This window comes from Artibeus jamaicensis, unplaced genomic scaffold, assembly GCF_021234435.1.
Source record: "Artibeus jamaicensis isolate MK-2021 breed Jamaican fruit bat unplaced genomic scaffold, CSHL_Jam_final scaffold_612, whole genome shotgun sequence".
In the NCBI taxonomy this organism is placed as follows: domain Eukaryota; kingdom Metazoa; phylum Chordata; class Mammalia; order Chiroptera; family Phyllostomidae; genus Artibeus; species Artibeus jamaicensis.
Window position 1 is genome coordinate 8,358,031 of NW_026522049.1, and position 14,570 is coordinate 8,372,600.

At 47.5% G+C, this 14,570-nt stretch overlaps 1 long non-coding RNA gene across 1 annotated transcript in view; it reads right to left on the reverse strand.

The window, feature by feature from the left end:
• LOC119049133 (uncharacterized) overlaps positions 1 to 14,570 on the reverse strand; it is a 124,471-nt gene that overhangs the window by 9,375 nt on the left and 100,526 nt on the right. Inside the window, exon 9 of the long non-coding RNA XR_008390408.1 lies at positions 14,312 to 14,441. This is a non-coding gene — a long non-coding RNA (uncharacterized LOC119049133). The remainder of the gene's footprint in view (positions 1 to 14,311; positions 14,442 to 14,570) is intronic.

Sequence of the window (14,570 nt, forward strand, 5' to 3'; positions counted from 1 at the left end):
TAAATCCCCGAAGTTCAGACAGCCAGCTAGGAGCCAATAATCTTTGCTCCTAAAATGAATATAAGTCTTGTGACATCCTTTATGCCCAGCCCTTGGAACTCCCTGTGCTATAAACCACCTCTGGGTCCAGGGGGACGATTGTAAGAGTCCGTTCAAGTTCAACACACGCTGAGACGGTTGGAGACCTTTTATTAAGTGGTGTGCAAGTCAGGGGCATCGTGGCGATACCCCTATTTCTATTGTTATCAGAGGCTGGCAGTTTTGTATTTGCCTTTCACCTTGACTTTTTGGGGCGTGCTATGGCCCGTCACCCCTCTTCCCCCCAACTACCTGGCACTTCTTGCTTCCTGTTGTTCTTTCTTCCCTTTTATATTGACTCCACCTTTTTCAACGCATCATCTAATGTCCATTGAGGCGTGTCTCGACATTGTTTGTCCCTGTCCATGTGCCTGCCCCAGCTCTTCTCTCTGTCACGGCCCAGTCACACGCCCATATCCACTGAACGCCTATGGCTTCCCTTTCCCATCAGCAAAGCTCTTCAGGGTGACAGAAAGCCCAAGACCAGTGCCACATTTCGAGATCCCAGTACCTGTACTGGCATCGCCAAACAGGGTTTTAAAAAAATAGATTAGGTTTTAATATTTAATATTAATTAATGTTATCTGAGGGTGTTCAGTATAATAGAGAAGAGTATTCCAGTTATGGCCTATTTTGGTGTGGAAATAATGGCAAAATTCTACATTTCAGCCATGAATGTGGGGCTCATGTTCTTCTGGCCCACCGCAGGACCCCTATGTCAGATGCTGCTTAGACACAAAGATTAACACAGTGGAATAAAAAATAGCACTGGACTGGAAGCCATGAGGCTTTCACGAGACTCAGTTTCCTCATTGAGAAAATGAAGATGTTGCCATAAATAGTCTTTCAGGGTCTTCTAGTGGCCTTTTGCGACCTCCTATTGTGTTGGCCACTCTTGGACAGAGGGGCCATCATTCCAGCCAGCTAGCAGAGAAAAACAGGGGGAAGTAATCAGACACCAGTCAAGATAAACAAACTAGGGAACACAAGTGTCAGGGACCAAGTAAACAGTGACAACAATTCAGGACAAGAGTCGTAACAGGGGGATGACGAGGTGCCCATAGAGGTCTGGTAGTCCATCTTGACAGCAGCAACGATCACGATTGGCTGGGGGTATAGTTCCACAAGGACCCGTGACACCGTGACACCCAGACCCCACGGTTCCGCTCTCTGGTCATTCAGCATTGCCGGATAGGTAAATATAGCTCATGGGAACAATCATGTCTTTGCTTCATGCTTTTGATGGGACCCATTTCCCATTACCAAGCAAGGTTCCTCCTCCCACATGCCCAGGTGGAGAAGAAATTAAAGTGGTATTACTCCCAGACAGCACCTAGGTAAGGCCATATAGTTAATAAGGTACCCTGCGAGGTAAGTCCAAGATCCAAGATCAGGAGAGATCAAGTAATCACAGAATGCCCTTTTAGCTTGTTGTGTAGGCCAGCTAACATTAACGCCTAAAATCCTGGGCTGTTTCTCCTTGGGTTTCAACAATAATTGAGTCTCAGGGTTGAGGCCACAGGTGCTGCTACATTGAAGAGAACACTGATTGTTAGTTAGAACAAGAAAGCATCTATTAGTTCAGCCAACCGCGGAAAGCAGGAATTCCTTCCACCCAGGCTCACACTTACTCCTGCAGCCTCTCAGCAATAAGACCAGCAATAATAATGATCATAGCTCTAATGCTGGCGACAAACACTTCCAGACACTCCCCACTTCCAGACACTATAGGATGTACATACCGGGCACTGACTGTCAATCAGCGCTGTTGTTAGTACTCTTTCATACAGTAACTTATGGAATCCTTACAATGCCTCTAATTTTATGCATGGATCAGTAAAAACAGGAAGGGGTTAAGTAAGTTGCAGGAGGTCCCAGAGCGAATTAACTAAACAGACTAGCTCCAGAGCTGGTCCCTTTAACTCTATGCTACCAGAGGGGACAGCAGAAAGAGAGAAGGTGGGGACAGAGAGTCTATTTCCACCCTACTTAATAGAAAGGTCTTCAGTTTTCTGAGCAAACTCTGCTGCCTTTAGTCTTCCTGCCACCCTCTAACCCTAGATAGAATAATTATTACCCCTTCTTCGATCTGAAAGTTCTTTGTATCAGAGGTAGGCAATCTATGGCTCATTTTTGCATCGGCTGTGAGCTAAGAATGGATTGCAAATTTTCAGCAGGTGGAAGAAAACTCCAAGTAAGAACAATCCTGTGTGACAAATAAAAATCATATAAAATTCAAATCTCAGTGTCCACCAATAAAGGTTTATTGGCACACAGCCCCACCTTCTTTAGGTTTGTCTTTGGCTGCTTTCGCTCCACTGAAGGGATTTTCAACCTCATTCATTGAGTGACGCACACAAATGAGTTGCTAAAATCCTCTGCGCACACACAAAAAAAAGAGGCATAATTTTGATTCATTCACACTGCCTGGCTATTGTTAGGTTGTCCCTTGTCATTTTTTTTATTTGACCCCCTAAGGGAAGAGAGGTCAGTGCCCCTGTCTCAACAGTCAGGTAGTGCGTGTTTTACACATTCTTGCGGCGCACCTGTTGCAAACCGCTGACCTACTGCAAGGTCAGAATTAAGTAATTGCCACAAAGATCATTTAGCTCAGCAAAGCCTAACACATTTACTACATGGCCCATCACTAAAAATGTTTGCTAACCCCTACTGGAAATATCTGAAGGTAGTTCTCCTATTCTTCCCTGAACGTGCTTTGTTTTAATGGTCAGTACCTCGCGAGTCCCCTCCCTCCGCCAACCTCTCGTCATCCTAGAAACTCTTCTCGAGAATTGCTCGGGCACCACACATCTTGTCCCTCCTAAAACAGTGCCCAGCAGCAGATGTGCTCATACAACAGAATAGGATTCAGCAATGAAAAGGAAAAACTACCCAGATGCACAACAGCATAGATGAATCTCCAAACCATGATGCTGTGTGATAAAGCCTTACCCAAAGCACTTTTTGCAATGTCATTGTATGTATCTGAAAATCTAAAACAGGCCACACTAATCCATGGTAATAAAAAAGAAATTCAAGTAATGGTCGCCTATGGGAGCACAGGGTACATGGAGATTGGCTGGGATGAGCACGAGGGAGCTCTCAGGGGTGATGGGAATATCCCAGATCTTGGCAATCATTTGCGTCATATCAGTTGTACACATTTGCCAAAATAAGCCAGAAGGTAGGTACGCTGACAATGTCTACCTGACACTGTATCTGCCTCAAAAAAAAAATCCTCTAAGCAAAGCGTGAACTCTAGTTAATGACCTACGTGCTGAAATGTTTAAGAGTAAGAGCCTGCTAGTTATTTTGGAATGCACCAAAAAGCGACAGGATTGGATGATAGGAGAGAGGGATGGACAGGGGCCAGATGCAGGATCAGGCAAACAGAGTGACGTGTTCCTTGTGGAATCTGGATGTAGGTGTGTGGGTGTTCACTGATTCTTTCAACTTCCATATTTAAATTTTTGCATAGTAAATTTTCATTTTCCTCAAAATAAAACTGTCCTATAAAGTGGGAGGGGCAGGTAAAAGTGACGCCCAGTCTGAAACCAGCTACTGTGAGCGTATCATGCATAGGCACTATTATTTCCCACTGCCTGGGGACCATTGAGTGTTCACTTTAAAAAAAAAAAGATTTTTATTTACTTATCTTTAGAGGGGAAGGGAAGGAGAGAAGAAGAGAAATATCATTGTATGGTTGCCTCTCGTGTGTCCCCCACTGGGAACTGGCCTGCAACCCAGGCATGTGCCCTGACTGGGAATCGAATCTTGATTCTTTGGTTCGCAGGCCCTCGCTCAAGCCACTGATCCACTGAGCTACACCAGCCAGGGCCACTGAGTGTTAACTTTTATGTTCCTTTAATGCTGGTGTTTGGACCCTGAAGAACCCTCTCTGGCACTTTCCCACAGAGACACCTTGGACATAGCCGTTGGGTCTAGAAGACAGAGATGTATTTGATGACAGAAGCCAACTTCATGGCAAGAGGCCAACTTGAATTTCTACACTGTTTAAATCCCAGTGCTGTGGTTTGTCATCAACATACAATGAAAGGCACAGAGCATCCCCAGTGAGATGCCTCCAGCCAAGTCACTTGTGGAAAACCATGGAATTTGCACCATGAGCTTAGACTCTTACCTTGTAGAATCATTAAGATTTTGAATGCCGGCTTTGAGCCTCTTCCAGGAGATTATACTCTGCAGAAGCCCTTCAAAAAAGAAGGAGTCGGATCATGGCTGAATTCTCAACCTTCTCAACCTCACCAGCAGGTTATCACACATTTCTCACACGATGGTTCGCTACCATCTGACACACAACACGCTGGCCTCTGTTAAAAACCTCAGAAGCCCACATGAGCGCGATGAAAGTTTGCAAAAGTCCCCAAAATATGCCGCCTAATCTGTGGATTAACTGTCGCTTTCAAGGGCCTTGCAGCGAACAATCCGCAGGGTGATCCTGTTGCTGTCAGGCAATGCCGGTGAGAGTAGCAGGAACACAACCGGGCTTCCACTGTTTGGAGCTCAACGAGCTGGAAAATTTGGCTTTCTAAATGGAAACTACGAACCGAGGGAGTAGGCAAGAAAGATCACATGGGCAGTCAAAATGCTGCCCCCAAATATTTGTTCCTGGAAGAGTCTTGAAAGCCAGCGTCCAGAATCCTGGGATTCCTATAGGGAAGATTCTAACAAGCCTGGATTTCCAGCTGAGACCTTAGGAGAGGCCTCACGTGGGTGGTTATGGGGAAAGCAGCAAGGATAGGGAGACCGCCCTGGCCGGCATGGCTCAGTGGGCTGGGTGTCATCCCACAAAGCAAGTGATCACCGGTTTGATTCCCAGTCAGGGCACGTGCCCGGGTTGTGGACGTGATCCCCAGCTGGGGCGTGTATGAGGAAGCAACCAATTGAAAAATGTATATATTTTAATGGGAATAATTCTAAGCCACCATTCAAAACTCAAAGCGTACTGTAATTTGAAAGGGTAGGATTTAGGGGCCCAAAAGACCCACCTTAAGGCTGGGTCTTATAAAATTATAGCTCCATAAGATAGTAAAGTAAATAAAATGATAGCTCCATAAGATAGTGAAGATGGCTCTTCAAAGTGAAAAAGAGGAGAGGCTATTATTAGATGGGATCAGGAAATACTGGCCTAAGAGTTAACGCTTCACCATTTTTATTACGACTCTAGCAACTCCTAAAAAGACACTGATTTTGTTTTGTTTTGTTTTGTTTTGTTTTGTTTTGTCCTTCCCTTTCTCGTTCTCTTTTTTTTTCCTTTTATTTTGGCTGAAATTTACTGAGAGTATGTTCTTGTCTCACCGCCCTCACGTCCGTGTGTCCGTCGGTCTGCCTGAGTTCCCGGGTCTGGGTGCGGCTCTGACTTCTCCCACAACCTTCTTTCCGCAGGTGCTTCCTCAGTTTTCCACGCCCTTACACAGCGATCTGGTTTGTGCCAATTCCAGGCAATGCTGCTGGCTTCTGCGGACGACTCCCAAATCGCCGGCGTGTTCGCTTTCCCCTCCACTTTCCTCCCTTGTCATTTCCTACTTGCTTTTCCCGTCTTTTCCTCTCCCAATTGCGTGGCAAGCATTCTATGCCCGGACACCACTTTAAGTCCTTTCTTCACTTCCCCTTCCTTCATAACTTCGCACTGTTTTTGCGCCGTTGTTCTCTCCTCTGGGATTCCTGTCCTGAATCGCAGCTCTCTCTCCTCTTCTGTCAATTCAAATGCTTAAGCTGAGAATCCCCATTCCCTCCCCATCTGTACAATGCCTTATACTTGACCGTCAACATGCGTTTTTCCTGAGTGAGCCCACCAGCCGGCATGGGGGCAAAGATATTGCTTTACCCCCCTTCTCTGGCCAGCCCCTGAGTGCAGTGCTTGGGCCACCGACCTTGTCTACCATCCTATTAGCATTGGATGTAGAAGCAATGGATCTGTGTTCAGCCCTATTCACTTGGCCCCTCCATTTATTTTATCCAAGCCTCAGTCTCCACATCTGTAAAATGGCCATAATTTCACAGACTATTTTGGGGAGCCAGTGAGACCGTGTTTGTACAGGCTCTTCCTCAGATGAAAGAAGATCAGGCTTATTCCTTCTGTTTGAAAGCTTTGTTCAGCCCTGGTTGGGGTGGCTCAGTGGATGGAGTGCCGGCCTGTGAACCTAGAGGTCGCTGGTTCGATTCCCAGTCAGGACACATGCCTGGGTTGCGGGGCAGGTCCCCAATAGGGGGCACGTGAGAGGCGGCCACACATTGATGTTTCTCTCCCTCTCTTTCTCCTTTCTTTCCCCTCTCTCTAAAAATAAATAAATAAAATCTTTTATAAAAAGAAAGCTTTCTCCATACTGAAGTCCTGAGAGTAGAACTGCATTCTCCTTTATATTCTTCATTTCATCTCATTCTGATGGGTCTTTGCTTATCCCCCCACATTCTGCCACCCGAGCAGCAGTGAATTTCCGGCTCCACTGTTGCATCCCAGCATGGACTTGTGAGTGGGTCTCCAGAAAGGGGCGGGTGCAGCCCGAATTCTATGGCCGAAGCCCTGTCTCCATCACTTCCTGGAGGTGGGAAATTGGCAATGCCCGCTCAGCCTCTGTTCCCTCGGTGTTCTCATCTTTAAAATGGGGATGATCGTAAGCATGTCCACTGCAGAAGGAGGGTGTAATGCTGCAAGCACTGTCCAAGGCCAGGGGTGTCCCGTCTGGGCACAAGCGATACCCAGCAGGTGGGGAGCTCACACTAACGTCTTCCCTCAATTATCCATCATTACCTGCTTTTCTGCCCCTGCCCCCTTTTTCTCCTTAGCTTCCCCCATTCTGTCTCCTTCTGTCATCCCTCTCCCACCTGTCACCCCCAGGCAGCGGTAGCCAGAGCTCCCCACACACCCAGGGACATCTCAGGGGAAAAGTTCAGACTTTGAAGGCTCCGGCGGGTGTGCTCCCCTTCTGGCTCCAGCCTCCACGGCTCCACCTCCCTCCCCCACATTCTTTGCTGGCATCCTCCCCAGCTTTCCCTGTCTTCCTGATTAGAGAGCACTTCAGCCTGGCAGGATAAGTCACTGATATATTAATTTGTGTTTTTATCTCTGCGCTGGCCTGCTCTCTGGGCCCCTGCCTCGGGGGAGGTTTGTGTTAAGAGGCCAAAGCCCAGACACCTGGCTTTTGTTTCCCCAAAGCCCCAGCTCTGGAAGGAGGTAAGGCCTGCCAGGAGGATGGGAGTTTTGCAGGCTGGGACAGTGACAACCCAGGACATGGGGACGGAGAAACACCATCACCCCTGAGAGCCAACACGGGCCACCACCGAGGCTATGCCAAGCACTGTTCTGGGGTCCTCACAAGTATTAGAACAGTGGCTCCCCAAGGCAGCCCTGTCTCCCCACATGCACAAACAAGGAATCGGAGGCTCAGAGAAGTCAGGCAACCTGTCGCACATCACACAGCTGGGGCGTGGTAAAGCCAGGGCTGCAGTACAGGTAGAAATATTAAAAGGGGCCACCTATTTATGGTAAAATGTTAAGAATGAAATGGTGCCTAGGCCAAACAAAATCCCAGCACCGAGACTGAAAATACAAGACCCACTGAAGGCCACCGGATGGGAACAGTGGCAAGACCCGAGCCGACTGGCCTGCCTCTTTGTCATTTAGGAGCCTCTCCTTAGACATCACAGCTCTGTGCCTCATTCCGACCTGTATTCTGGTGACGGACATATTGTCTTTATCCAGATAAAGCAGAGGCAGCCCGGGATGCCGGTTCTTTCCCTCCGGCTCTCCCATTTCCAAACTAACCCTGTCTACATGACCTCACCTTGCAAACCTGCTTTCTCATCTGTAAAATCAAGATAAAGAAACCAACTCGCTCCGCAGTTGGAACCATTAAGTGACTGTTTGGTAATTAGGAAGTATTTTTATTATTATTAGCCCATTATCGTCGCCATCATCACCCCACTGGCCAGTCCCGATTAGGCCTGCGATTGTCTCCTCCAGTCACTCTTCTCCCGCTGGACCTCAAGGCCCGGACACCGGGGCGTGGACACTGGGGCCTTCTCGGCACCCAGACACAGGGCTGCTTTTATTGAGTATCTGCGTGGCAGATGCTGTGCCGGGTGCTGGCGGCGGGGCCCCCCCATCTAGGCATCCTGGCCCAGCCAGAGAAGAGTCACAGGGATCTTTCAGGGTAACTCAGTGTTACAAACAGGATAATCCCAGTGTCCCACAGGGCCCGGGGGCAAGCCAGGGCAGGATGGGAAGGAGGGCAGGTTTTCTGCAGAAGTTAACAGCCCTGAGTCCTGACAAAGGACACGAACCTCTACCTCCCGGTGGGAGGTGAGCTGGGACACTCCTCTGACCCCTCCCACCTGTCCTGGGCCCGAGCACACTCCCGCCACGGCCACCGCTCCCACACTTCACTGGAGAGTTCTGGCCAAATGCCTGCCTTGCATCGCCCTGGGCCAGGGACCAAGCCAGCCATGGGGACACCAAGACAGCTCCGCACTGCCAGCCCGTTCCATAAACCCAAATTTCCAGGGCTGCCTGGAAGAAGGCGTGCAAAGGAAATTTTCCACGTGTCGGTGAAGCACATTGACCACGTGACGTGAAGAGGAAATGCCAATGTGAGATTCAGATTGGCAGAGTTCAAAGCTTGCATTTTGGTACCCAGATAGAGATCTGTAAGCTACAAGGAATACCCGACGTCCCAAATCCGGAGGTTGTAGAGAAATGGGTGCTTAGCCCATCCGAGGGAAAAAGACACAGCACCGCGTAGCAGGCTTGGGAAAACAACACTCTCCTCCCTTCCCAGAGCAAAACAGACACAGTCCGTGGGATCCGGAACCAGCTCAGCTGCCGTACTCCCTGTCATTTCACGGGTCCCTCACGGACGCTCGGTGTGCAAAGAAAATGATACGTGCGTTCTGGCCATACTCCTCCCTGCATGCACTGGCCTCGCACATGAAGTTGCAATACTAAGCTTGCCTTCCAGTCTTGTCATTGTCAACTTAGCGTAAAAGCCGGTCCCTGTGTTCCCTTGGAAAGTCTGCCTTGTGTTGCCGGCAGGACGATTGAGCCTGCTTGTCCCTTCGAGGGCTCTAGAGGATGTAACTGAGTCAGAACCCCCCACGTGTCGCCTGTATATCTACCTATTACAGAGCTCACTGGGCCAGACAAGCTGAGTGGTTACTGAGCCGAGAAAACCTGCGAGGCATCTGAGTGCAGAAAGTACAGCAAAGCCCTCCAACACAGAGACAGGCTCGCAGGAAAGGCTTACGTAATCTACGCCAAACCCCTCTCCACGATGGCCACTGGGGTCGAATAAATGGCCCCCCGCTACAAAGGGCAGGGTCTAGAATTCTTATCTTCGCCCAGCCCCCCTCCCGACCCTCAACGATTCTGAATACAGTCATCCGTGACACGGCTCCCCAGGCTTCCGCCGTAAACTCCGTATGATAAATTCAATACGAAGCGACAGTCACAGCAAGTGTTCAGGGCCGTAGCTAAAAAAAAACCTAATTTTACTGAAGTTAAGACTCCATGGACGAGAAAATGTAACTGTACACCCGAGGCATAACTCAGAACTATAATCTCTACAAAGGCCGTCACAGTTATTTATGGCCAAGATGATATTAATATTTTAAATCAGTTCAATAAAGAAGTGCCCCGCGACGTTCAAATTGTGTTGTTATGCAAAGGTAATAATATTTCAGTGGGCCCTCTGCTGCTGTGTTCATGGAGCAAGGAACAGTAAAAGGGGCTGTGTTGGTTTTCTGAGCAGCCACCACCTGCAAGACTGTCCTGGGCTTCCTTTCTTAAAAAAAAAAAAAAAAAAAAAAAGCTTGTCTTCCCTTTTTTTATTATTTGAATTATTTGAGGGTGAAGACACTTCTTGGGCTGCCATTGTCTGTTCCAATGAGGTAAATGCAATCAAGACAAGTCAGGTCTACACAGACTCCAGGCACGGATGGAAGGGAGGTCAAGGGCGGCAACCCTAATCCAGCTGCGTTGCTTAATCTCAGCCTCAGCCATCCAGGGGGGGTGGACGGCGACATCTCGCGAGTCTTGGCGTGAATGTAGACTGACTGGGTAACCAGAGAGAAATCCTGCAGGCTTGCCTGGATGTGCAAATGCTTAACAATGGCATTATCGAAAAAGGAAAATTGGATTTCATTTACCAGGACTGGTTCAGAGTCAATTCCTGGCATTTTCTCCCCATACACAGAAGAAAAAACATTTTGTGGGCAGGGGGAGGGGTCAAATTTTGTCTCCTTTCCCCAAGAGCGCTTGCATTGGCCATTCACATCCATTTCTTGCTCGTTTTAAAACAGAAAGTTCTGTGTCTTAATCCTCTGTAATAATAGTGTTTGTCGTCCTTTCCAAACTCATAAAGATTACCTTTGTGTGGCCTGATATTATTTTACTACATGGAGTTGCTTCAGGTAGGCACTAGATATGAGGGAAACATTGTGCATATGGAAAAGAAAAAGAAAAGAAAGAACACAGAAAGAAAGGTTGACATTTACAGCCAGGAGAGAGGTACGAAATTGCAAAGGTCATCAATGAGTAAACAGATATTAATGGTTAGCCGGATAACTGGGACACGAACAGGTCACATTAATAATTAACACCAGGAAGAAGTTAGCACTTTCAACCAACCTCAGGAGAGGAGGTGCCAGTGGAACCGCGCCCACAACAAGAGGACGAGAAAAACCCAATGGTGATTTCAGACGGTGGGAATGAAAAATGACTGCTCCCTTTTTACACTTTGCATATTCTCACCCACAACCATTTTAGGATGGTCATGTTATTGTTGCTTTTTAGAGGCTTTATTTTTTTTCAGGGCCATTTTAGGTTCAAATCAAAATTGAGAGGAAGGCATAGAGATTTCCATGCACCCTCTGTCCCCACACAGAGCCTCCCATATGGTCAGCATCCCCCGCCAGGGTGGCACCTACGTCACAGTCGAGGTTCTGCAGGTGACACATCATGATTACCCAGAGTCTGCAGTTGACGTTGGGTTCTTTCTCAGTGTGGCTTATTCTGTGGGCTTAGATACCTGCATGATGCCGTGTATCCACCATCACAGTGTCTTACAGGGCATTTCACTGCCTTAAAAGTTCCCTGAGCTCCAGCCGTTCATCCCTGCCGTGCCCCCAACCCTCGGCTCCCACCAACCCTTTTACTGTCTCCATTGCATTGCCTTTTCCAGAACGCCAGAGAGTTGGAATCAAATGACATGTCGCCTCGATGGGTTGGCTTCTTTCACTGCATCATATGCATTCCAGGTTCCCCCCCACCTCATGTCTTCTCGTGGTTTGGTAGCTCGACACTCTTTTGCAGTGAGTAATGTAATAAACGGACCACAGTGTATTTACCCATTCACCTACTGAAGGACAGCGTGCTTGCTTGGACGTGTGGGCGTGTAGCCTCCTCACTACAACTCCTAAATGTGCAGATTTGTGTGTCAATATGTTTCACCCCATTTATTATTGGAAAAGTGAAAGCCAAACATACAAAGTTCTAAGGCAAAGGCATGGCGGGGGGTGGGCAGCTAGGCAGGGAACCTTGGTGAGTAGGATGCACCCCCAGACCTTGGGGGACAGAGAGTGGGGGCGACTGAGCCCCAGAGTGTCGTCCTGTGAGCCCCTGGCCTCACACCTTTTGATTTTCTTAAAGGAGCCAGATGTTATGTGAAATCTCCAGATTTCTGGACTTATAAATATTGACAACTTGTTGAAACCGTGCTCAGGCCAAACAATACACATTTACTGCTGGCTGTATCGGGCCAGTTTAAATTTGTCTAAATAAAGGACAAACAAATAAACCAAGATGACTGAACATTTACTGAGGAGGAAGAACGTCTGAATGTATCTTTGAAATTCATTATTTAAAGCAGAAAAGAACACAGTCTCTCTTTTCCTTTAAATACATGGTTCTCTATAGGAACATTAAAAGAAAATGAATCTGATGGACTTAATAGAGAGGACCTCAACCTGTGAGGTCCTCAGCCTCATCCTCAGAACCATGTGAATAAAAGTCAGACGAGATACTTTCACATATTGTGGCCTAATGGTTTACAGATGAGTGAGTAGCACTGCTTTCCAATATAACGTGAAGAAAAGCAATTTTTAAATAAATGGGCAGTTCGACGCGCCAGCCCACAGGAGATATTGTGGCGTGCCCAACCTGAAAATCAAATTATTTAAGGCTGGTTGTACCAACAACAGCCTCTAACCAACTGCTGAGGTGGACTGTGAGCCCAGACGAGGCCCAGGCAGCGAGCAAGGCGAGTTTGAGGGGAGACAGACAAGAACTAAGGCACAGAGCCTCTAACTAGTTAAATGCGGGGTAGACTGTAACGTCCACTACAGCGGGTGTAAAGGCGCTTCTTCCCGCACGTGTTCTGGAAGATGGCCTAGGGCCCTTGTAATCTGGTCCCTCTCTCCTTCCCCGCTGCCCGCGTCCCCACCCTGTGGTTTCTTCTCACCACCCACGGTCAGCCACGCCCTCTCGTCTCCCGGGGCCAATCTCAGCCTAAGGTCCGCTCCGCCCATCCTCGCTTTGGACATCGGCGGTTCCTCGTTTCCAGTATAAAATTCAGCACATGTGCGGGCAACATTAAACAGGACAGAATACAACAGGAAAAAAGAGAAGGAGGAATTACTGAAAGACTGCGGTTTCCTGGGCTCTCTACGTACCTGATTTTACTTATTACTTGTAACCCTATGAAGTTGATAATATTGTCCTTATTTTACATGGAAGGAAAGTGAGTCCCCAAGAGTCGCATGTCACGCCTAAGAACACACCGCCCCCCCTTCACTAGGAGGCCCTTGGGTCACAGGTCCCCAGCGCAATGTGATACCACAGAACCAATGACTTCCGGAGGTGAGTGGCAACTCAGCCCAACCCCCAGTCACAGGTGACAAAACTGAGTACATGCCACAGACACAGTAAAAATGGTGCTAAAAAAGGCGGTTTCAAAGGCTAGTGTGGTCACATTCACATGTGTTTCTATACAATTTTCACTAAATTTACAAGTACAGATGTTATAGTTCATGAAAGTGAACTGTTTATTTTTAAATAATCCTCCTTTGTTTGATTGAATGATGTACCTTTATTTTAAAAAATAACACATCTTATCCAGCCCTGGCTGGTGTAGCTCACTGGATTGAGCTCAGGCCTGCTAAACAAAGGGTCACCGGTTCGACTCCCAGTCAGGGCGCTTACCTGGGTTGTGGGCTAGGTCCCCGGTAGGGGAGACATGAGAGGCAACCACAGATTGATGTGTCTCTCCTGCTCTTTCTCCCTCCCTTCCCTTCTCTCTCAAAATAAAATAAATAAAATCTTTTAAAAAAATAACACATATTTTCTATTTTCACGGAATAAATCTTACTGAACCAAATGGTTGCTCTTGCCTCACAAAATACCAGCAGTCTCTCATAAAATAAGCCAAGCCCATTGACCGCCACCCCAGCGACAAAAGCAGAACTCGACAGACAAAGGCCTCCTGAACCGTAATTAAAATAATAATTACATATTAAGAAAGGGCAGAGGCATTTGCTCTTTTAAAAACCAGAAAAGGAAAAACATAAAACAAAATCAGCCCTCGGTGAAAATGGCCTCAGTCATTTTAAAAGCTCTCCCAAATTCGAAATGGCCCCGTTCCTAACGATTCTTAATGCATGAAAGTCATCGCTTCAGAATAAATCTTTAAGTAATTCAAAACAAGGACTCTTCAGTAAATAGTTGAAATTAGGCGGGGGAGGGCTGGAGTCATCTGGTTTCCATTAGGATGATAAAATAGTTCACTCGAAACCTTTTACAAGGATGCTTTGTTACTAGGAGGTGTCCGTACTTCTCACTCCATCACCAGCCATCTGACACGACATGAAAGGCTTCCAAAGCCGTGTTAGGCCTCTTAATCAAAAACTAATTGTAATAGATATTGGGGAGTGTTAACACGGTGACCGCTAGGTTGTAGCAGTGGTGTGGAAGCGGCAGTGAACATTAAACACAACCCCGAGTTGATAGGGCTTATCTCCATTTCAGAGCTAAGTGCTAAGTACTACAGGCTGGTATCTCCTTGCTCTTGCTTTGTCCCACTCTTGGAGTTAATTGCCGCACAAGGCTTCATCTTCTTAATGAAATTTATAGCATTGTCAGAGGACTTGGGAGATACTGCTGCAATTTAGGAGATGTTACAGAAAACAGAGACATAAACAGAGGGGAAGAGAAAATACATACGGTTCCTTGGAGCCTAATGCATCAGTAGCCTTCACCCAGCGGGGCTGGACTCCCCGGGTACCAGACGGGAGGGGGAGGCATTGTAGCACATTAACTCTTTCAGGCCTGTGATGGGTATTCATGGACTGCCCTGTAATGGAATGCTAAGCATTGGTATGGCAGGGCCCATTGTGGGCCTTCAATAAATGCATAACAATCAGACGGGCAAGACCAGAAATGCCAGCAAGCAATGAAAGGGCATCACGTACTATGTGGCCCC